This window comes from Ricinus communis, chromosome 10 (genome assembly GCF_019578655.1).
Source record: "Ricinus communis isolate WT05 ecotype wild-type chromosome 10, ASM1957865v1, whole genome shotgun sequence".
In the NCBI taxonomy this organism is placed as follows: Eukaryota; Viridiplantae; Streptophyta; class Magnoliopsida; order Malpighiales; family Euphorbiaceae; genus Ricinus; species Ricinus communis.
The window spans coordinates 11,118,644-11,127,636 of NC_063265.1; the positions used below are offsets into that span (position 1 = coordinate 11,118,644).

Genomic DNA, 8,993 nt, shown 5'->3' on the forward strand with positions numbered 1-8,993 from the left:
CAAATAATTAAACTAGAAACATATCTAGATCCCTCACTTGAGATCATTCCATCCAAACATAGCATAATATATAAAATAGACATGGACCTTAATATTCTTTAAGAGTACAACAGAGCAGGGATTTGGGTGTATGTATTATGTTGTGTGTGTGTGTGCATGTGTTCATATGCACACGTGAATATGTGGATAAAACACTAGTTCATATGATTACCCTATCTCGACGCATTTTAATTAATATGGTAGGAAACAAGTAGGCCACACCCACATGTGCACACCTATTATATATCTGTTAAAGGAAATGAAACAATGTCAACAGAAAGTGAAATAGGTTGTCTTTTTTCTCTCATCTCTCATGTGTATCCTTGACGACAGACGTGGACATGTGGACACTTCAATACTTTCTCAGCCAGCCTTCAAGGAAAAAGGAAGTTCATATACGTACTTCTTACATAAAATTGCAACTGCCTTCTAAAAAACATGTAAACTAAACAAAGAAAGAAAGAAAAAGAAAGGTAATACTGATAACCAAAATATATATAACAAATAAGACATGCTAAAAATATAAAAGAGAGACAGAAGAAATAGAAAACCATATTAACATTAATATGAATGATTTACTTGAGGCGGTGACCTTAATGGAAAAACAACACATCTTTACAGCTAGACTCCAACCCATACACCTTAGTTTGTCTATCACCTTCATGCCCCTCGGCATAATTCCTAGGCAATTCTTTCACATAAAATAATGTCCAGCCTTGAAATTACTCTTGTGCCTCTTCATGCTTGATCTTAATAATCAGGATGGTACTTATGTAAGTTGGTTCCAGAGGAAATGATCTTAAACTATTTTTGTTTCTTTATTATTATGGATATAGAAATAAAACTGTACTATTTTGTTTTGTATCATATGGATGAATGAATAAAACAGCACTGGTTGGGGATAGCATTCAAAACACATTTATGGCAAAGAGTTGCCAATCACAAAGTTTAGATCGAGTGATAGGTTGCGTTCATTCCTTAGTCTATTACCCCAGATTCAGTTCTCATAGCCAGCACACAAGAGGTAATTATTGAATACACAGGCTGAACATAGGGGTGTATCCTTGGACTCGCTGGAGGAGGTGAATTAGTTGATGTTCTCATAAAGCCTGAACACCACCTGATCTTAGGCGGCCGTCATTTTAAGGGAATTAAAAAAAAAAAAAAAATGTATGTGTTGATATTTATACATTAATCTATATCCTTGGTATTCCAAATGTTTCCGTTCACATTTCCCTTTTTTCTATTTTTTACTGTCTCTTAGGTGTTCCATAAACATTTCTTTACTGTCTTCTAGGAAGAACTCCTCAATTTTAATCACCACTGAATCATTGTCTACTAATTATTTAACTCAAGAAGCCATAAACAAGTTCTTATAGGACAATATTGGATATGATAGATGAGTCCTCTCCAGCACAAAACTCTGGGCAAGCAAATTAAAAATTAAATTGAAAGCAAGCTACTAATTAAAATGAAGTCTCGTGTTTCTCTGATAAGCAGAGAATAAAATCCGCTCAGAAGCTACAGCCTCTGAAACGGTCACAAATACCTTGACTAAACGAGTCAAATGGAGAGAACAAAAGTGATGAGTTAAAAAAACCAGACATGAAGAGAAAGGGAAAAGGCTTTACCTTTAGTGTACACAGCTGCCAATTTGAATGACCCACATCCATAAATTGAAAAAATTGGAGCCTCACAAATTCTCAAACGGTATAAAGCGGGGACCCAGTTGCCACTGCTGATGATAAAAAGCCCCTGGTGCAATATGTACTTGTCTAGGGTTTCGCTTCAGAATTGTGACAACTGAAACTGACAATGGTTTCTTCTACTGTTCTTCAGTTGCGTGTTCAAAAAATAAAATAAAAATAAAACCCATAATTCAGCCATTTTTGTTGAAGTTTTTCATAAGTTGAGTAATTAGCTGAAGAAATTGGAGCCTCCTTTGATGGCTTAGGTTCAATTAGAAAAAATACCGGTTTCCTCCTCACGGGTTCATTAGAAAAATGAACCAGTTGGCGCGAGGGATGTTACGTTGTTATTGCGTGACCCACTTCGCACGGAGGGATTGCATGTCAAGTGGCTTGTGGGAAGTGGCATTGCACATGCCACTTAGGATAGCACTAAACACTTGGCAACATTCAGGTCCACTAATCGTGAAAATAATGTTTTAGAGGATTGTGATTATTATATTATTTGTAAACTAAATTAATAAAATAATAATTTATGATATTTATATTAATTAATTATAATTAAAAATTAATTAATATAAACACAACACTTATATTAAAAACTTATCAAATAATCATATAACGGCACTAGATAAAAGCGGTGCGGCACATTCTATGTATCCATTCGATGTTGCATAAGCCACGTGATTATACAACACGTATCATGTGATTAAAAAAGAATTTATTCATAAAATTTAGCCATAAATAAACAATGGAACGAAATGATATATATAACAAACACAACGTAGGTAAGCAAACATTAGCATCTGCATTAATTGATTTGATTCAGCCAAGTAATATGTTTTATGATTAATTAACTGCAGCAAATGTAAATAAATTCAAGAGTTGCTGTTGTCAAAATATGAAGAAGAGCAGAAGAAACAGAGGCCCTCATGGGAGTCCTGCAGTTTATGTAATGTAGACTGTGATTTTTGATAAGTGTCTGGGTTGGTTTGAGCCTTTCTCAAACCGCATTGTTAAATGGATGGAATAGTTTATGTGTTAATTTTTCAAATCGGCCCAATACATCTCTCGTTATTCTCTTAAAATTCTTTCACGACATACTAACACAGCTCTCCTTCTCTGTTTCTTTTCATTTTCACGTTTGTAAATCTTTTATCATGAAATTATATAATTTGATTGTTCTTCAAGTACTACAATTTGAATTTATTAATGCATTCTTGATGTGAATAGTTATTAAGTATAAGTAAAATAAAATAAAGTGCAATGAAAATCATTAGAAAAAAAGAAGAAATTGATTGTTCATAAAGATTAACTCTTCTACAATGTCCATAGCGTCTCTCTAATAACTGGCCATCTCCAATATATGTAACCCTCTCTTCCGTTAGTCTTCTTTTTTCCTTGGTCTGCAAGGATTTTACCAGCCATCTTTTAGTTGGCAATAACTCTTTTCTTTTTTCTTTTTTTTTTTTTGATGTCGAGGATTTTACAATGTTAGGGAAAGCCTTAATTTCCACACAGGAGATCCGAATTACAGCTCCGATCAATGCTTAGAACTACATGTCTATTCTAATTAGTGTTGTTCACATGTTTATTGTTCCCCACTTCTTAATTTTTTGTGTTTTATATAATTATTTTTAACTTTTTTTTATTCGAACGGTTATTATTATTATTATAAATTTCTTATAACCAAATTTGTATTTCATGTTTTATGTAAAAAGATATATATCAGTAATATCTACGGTTCTATTATTTAAAAAAAAAAAAATTGATTGTTCATAAAAGAATAAAATGAAATGAAGCAAGAGTAGAAGACGCAAAGCACACGTTTAGATTTACATTACATTCACAATGTGTGAGGAAATATGTAATCTTAACTAAGATATTATGGGATTTTAGGTACTGATTTCTCGTCAGTGGAAGGAATTGATTTTGCAATTGATATTGGGGTGTCTAGTTGTGCGTTCTACACTCAAAAACTGTTCCTCCTTTTCTCTTTTCCACCTTCAAACTGAACTGCTACTGCAGTCGAGTTTTCAGCAAATTTAAACCATCACCTCACAACAATTTATTTACATATAGTTTTAGAGTTGCAGGATTAGTGTTTTAAACTGCTACAAATGTAAACAAGATTACTACTTTACTAAAAATGGTGATTATTCTTTTGGTGTAAACAGGTGTAAGTAAGTACCCTCTCCATATTTTTTCTACTAGAGCATGGCTTCGACTTGTGAACTCCCCTCCCCTGAAGATGACTCGACAGGAACTCTCATGGGTGTGAAGCCCTTGAATTTTGATATGATCCCTATTGCAGCAGAAAGTTCTGCTAATTAAGCTACTGACTTCAACCCATGTGCCAAGATTACTCAGAACGTACCGCATTCAAAGTCCTTTGGCAGCCCAGAAGCCTTACATCAGCCAATGAGAAGTAATATCGTTAAAGCCATTTCAGTGACAATTAAAGTCGTCAAGAAAATGCCAATGTATTACTTCACTTCATGTGAAAGTCCTGTGCCATTATTACTGGCAAGTAACAAACTCCAGCGAGCACACTTCCACTTGAAACGATGAAGACAAAAAGAAGGGCATTCTGAGACAATAAGTAGGTGACGTGGGCGGCTTCAAGAATCTCATAAAGGTTTCATGGAGTCTAGCCAACTTAGGTTTGCAAACGAACCAAAATGAGACAAACTTTAACAAACCTAATTAATGAGAAAGAGAGAGAGAAAGCTTTTTCCAACCTTTTTTTTGGATAACAATGAATATTTCTTGTATTTTGATGTAGAAATAATTCATAATTAAGCTCTTGACTTTATGTATTACGAGTTAGACACTTAATTGATATGAATTTGAATGTATGTACATATTGTGACTTACAAGTATATTATCCAACAAATAAGACAAGTTCACAAATTCCTACAAATCCAAACGCTAAGAAGTCTTCCGTATCAGGCAATACAATTAACGACAATAATGGTGTAAAATGTTGACAATATAAAGCTGCTGAGAAATTCATACTTAGTCACAAGCCACAGCTTAGAAGATCAATTATTGCTTATCATATGTGTTTATCTGAAAATTATGTTACTCAGAATATTAAAACAAATGTAACAGAAAAAAGGAAATAAAAGAATTTGATATATATTAAATGAGACCAAACATACTAGAAACAAAGAGCCATTCGTTTGTTTTGATTTATTTAGACCACAGAAACCATCATCTACTTGAAAAAAAAATATGAAAGTTTGGTTAAAAGATAATGTTCAAACTCATTCCAGTTGTTTTTGTTGTGTCTATTTCACAAAGAGTTGGTACCACATTTTTGATATATACGAAGTTCAGGCTGAATTGCTTGGAAAACGAAAAAGATAGCCATGGTCCAAGGTGGACAGAAAACAGTGCCTTACAATTTGTGGGCACGTACATGTACATGATGGTCCTCAAAAGAACTCCGGTGCCTGCAGTGAGTGATTAGTTACAGCCTTAGTTATATAACTCAGAGACAGTTCTAGATTGTAGAATATAAGACTTTGTAAATCCTTATATAGGATGGACTAAAACAGATATATCATAATGTGGGCAACTAAATCAGACAGAATTAATGAAGGAAAATGATTCATATGTAGCTGGCAACTAAATTAGAAATGACATGGTCCTCACAACTTCATTTTACCATTAATGGTGTAAGTATAAGATGGCCCTTGCTAGCTACTTCTCATAAAAGTTAAAAAGATTAAAATATGTGTAATAAATTATTATATGAATGAATAATTTTGTAATATATATATATATATATATATATATCATCGTTTTAGTTAATTTTATTTTAGTTTTAATTTTATGAATAGTAATTATAATATTGTTGGTGTAATAAGTTATTTTCCATAAGTTAACCCTTGTGGGCTTAAACTTCCATTAAAAGATGTTTGATTTTGAATCTACAATGAGGGTTTTTATGCACTTTTTTCATGCGTTTGGTAAATTTACTAAACATGGATTTTGTTTGAGAATGTATGATGATCTCAGTTGTACACCTTAATTTCCTAAATTGTAATAAAGATGAAAATAAGAACAAAAGTGATAATATTCTATACTAGATCTAAGCTTATTCATTACTTAGAATCTTTTAAGTTGGGTCATAACCATTTTGGTGCGGTCATATATTTCATGTAAGTTTACTCATTCTAATTTCATAATTAGAATTGCTGACTTCAAGCTGAAAACGATAAATATACAAAACTAAATTTCTTTCTGAAAAGCAATTTCAATTTGACAAACAGACACCAAACTCTCATGAAAATTCTCATCCCCTATCCAAAATTCTTCGAGAGGTACAGGGAAAGAGAAGAGAAAGTAAGCAATTGAATAATCTTTTGGTTGCTCCAGTCTAAATATCATTTGGGATATTATTTTCAAAATTATCTACCACTTATAATTCATCAGTCTCAATTAGTTTGTATATCTAAATAACATAACTAATATGAAATGTGAACAAACAAGGCAAGAGCACGAAAGAATGCATATACAAAATAATCATAAATTAACATGAACAGCACATGAAGGAACACATTAAAAAAAAAATAAAAATAAAACATAATACTCTCTTCAAGACACGAGAATACAGATCTCAAAAGATTTAATAAATAAATAAATAAAAACAGGTTGAGACAGATATTCTGTCACTGAAGACCCTAACATAATCACATACCTGCTAGTAAGATTCGACACAAGAACCTTGACATAGAAAAGAAGAACAACAAACAGCAAGAAAACATTAAAAGAAAAAAAAAAGTACAGAAAGAAGAGTGCCAGCAACAGGAAATGACAGGAATCAAAAATAAATAAGACAAAAAGAGAGGAGAGAGGGGTGAGGGAATTCCCATATCAATGAAAATCAAATAGATATATAAATATATGCAAGTACCTGATCATGATCTAGAGTATTTCCATGATAAAAGCTCGAGTGGGGAATGAGAAATAGATCGGAAAAGGAAACTAGGGTTTATGCCGATTAGGGTTTCTTTTCATGCTACCATCAACAGGTGAAACTGCCACATGATCTAGTCTCTCCTGGATAGAAAAGCTCCAGATCATGCTGGCAGCTTCAACTATTACTGGCGCAGGATAATTATATACATATAGTACTCAATATGTAGAGGTGAATGGTTTTTGCTTGTATGCTTAAGCCTTTGAATTCTTCATCATCTTCTCGGGAACTTTTCTTTGTTTCTTTCTTTATTACTCTTCAACTGAAGCTTCATAGATAAGGAAGAATATGGGAGGATATAAATAGAGAGACTGAGTTCTATAGGACTTTCACCTCCACTATTTCCAGCTACTTTTTAACTAGTTACAATCTGATTGATTTGTCTTATCTGAAACTATATGCAGTGGCAATAGCAACGACTTTATTTAGAATTTTGATGTGCTTAGCCTACCTATACAGATAGTTCTATTTTCTTGCTTTTCTTTAAGAAAAAAAAAAAGATTTTGTAATACCTACAAACTTAATTTGACCACATTTGTATAGCTCAATTCGAGAGTTTTCCCATCTCATTTATTATTAAAAAAATAATTTTACGAAACATAATTTTACTTTTTAAATTATAAAAAGTAAATATATAATAGAGACAATTTTATATATTATGTCACAATTTTTGTTTGAATAATTAAAATTCAAATTATGCACTCAAAAGTCGCGCCTTAATTAGACATTGGACTACAAAAAGTTGAAATTCTAAAAAATAATTTAAGTAAAAAATATAAGATTGATCTATATTCAAATTTAAAACTTTTCATTCACCGTCTATTATCAGTAATATGAGTTTTTCATTTATTATTTCTAATGTATAGTATGGCGGTGATTAAATTCTAATAAATTAAAAAGAAAAGAAAGGGTTTAAAAAAGTATAACAAGCACAAATAAAACCTTTTTTTTTTTAATTTTCTGAAGGAAAAAAGAAAAGGCAAAAGTGGTCCCCAAGTAAAGAAGGAAATTGAAAAATGTCACGCGAAGGTCACCACATGCAGACAGGGTCACAGGGAAGTGAGAATTTCTAAATTTCCATCCAAGACCAAGAGTCCTTTAATTAACTTTAGTTCTGTGTCTGTGTCTGTGTCTGTGGGTGTGTTGTTGTTGTAAGGTAAGCATCAACTAGTATGAACCAAAAAGAGTATGTTTCACAAGTAGCCTATTGGGGACCATCTTATTTTTATGCTCTAATTCTCCCTTGCTTTAGGTTCACTGTTCACACTTATTTACAAACCCCAATATAAGATTACTCTCTCTCTCTCTCTCTCTCTAACTCAAAGAAAATTTGATTTAAGACATTGAATCTTTCCTTAACCTTTTCTAGTCACTCTGTTTTATGTTATTATAAAAGCACCTTTAGTTTTATGATGGTAACGTTTTTCTTAATTTTATAAACAAGTAGAAGTCTGTACAGTGATGTTTATGTTAAGAGCTTGCTTCTGATTGGTGCCAGTTAAACATCTACAAATGCAATTATTATTAAACACATTACCACGGATTAGGTGACATTTGTAAAGTGATCAATCTGTCTTTGGAATTTTATTTAAAAGAAAAGAAAAAGTTTAGGAAACTGCATTTACTTTCATCAAACTTTAAGTTCTGATTGGACCATTTCTGCTTCTGTCATTATTTAATTTCTTCTTTGTTTAGTTAACGAGGATGTACAGAAGCTTCAAGACATGCATGATTTCTTCCTTTTTCTTTTTTCCCTCATCATACTACTATAATAATCTTGTTTTAGACTGATCTTAATTAGTGATTGACTACCACCTTGGTGGTACTCCAGCGAATATAGTTTTCAGCAACTGGCTTAAGGTTTAGAGGAACGTTTCTTCCAGATTTTTCTTCACGGGTGTCTAAGATTTTGCTTCAGTTGGGTCTCCTCTTGGCTCCGAGGTCGGTGCTGTGAGAATGGCGTTTGGGTCCATGTCAAATTAGATATAATTTTATGAATATTTTACGGCGAAAGAAAATTTGTATGATCGGCTGATTGTTTTTTTTCTCTTTATTATTGTTATATATTTTTTAAATTATATTAGTTAATCCAATGATTTAATTTCTGTTTTCTCTTTGTTATGATTACACTTATATCAAATTTACACTGAAACTAAAAATAAAAAAGATTAAACAGAAGTGTCTCTAAATTAAATTTTGGGTTAATAGGGTGGAAACCTGCCTACCTACTTAACTACTTTCTTTTCCATGCCTTTTCAGAAAAAGGAAATGACTATAAA

At 32.1% G+C, this 8,993-nt stretch overlaps 1 long non-coding RNA gene across 1 annotated transcript; it reads right to left on the minus strand.

Annotated features, from left to right (window-relative positions):
• Positions 1–4,848: 4,848 nt before the first annotated feature.
• On the minus strand, positions 4,849–7,152 carry LOC107262706. Its single transcript, XR_001536509.3, has 2 exons — positions 6,652–7,152; positions 4,849–5,185 (listed from the first exon to the last, which is right to left on the minus strand). It is a non-coding gene; the product is annotated as an uncharacterized LOC107262706 (long non-coding RNA).
• Between the last annotated feature and the right edge of the window lie 1,841 nt (positions 7,153–8,993).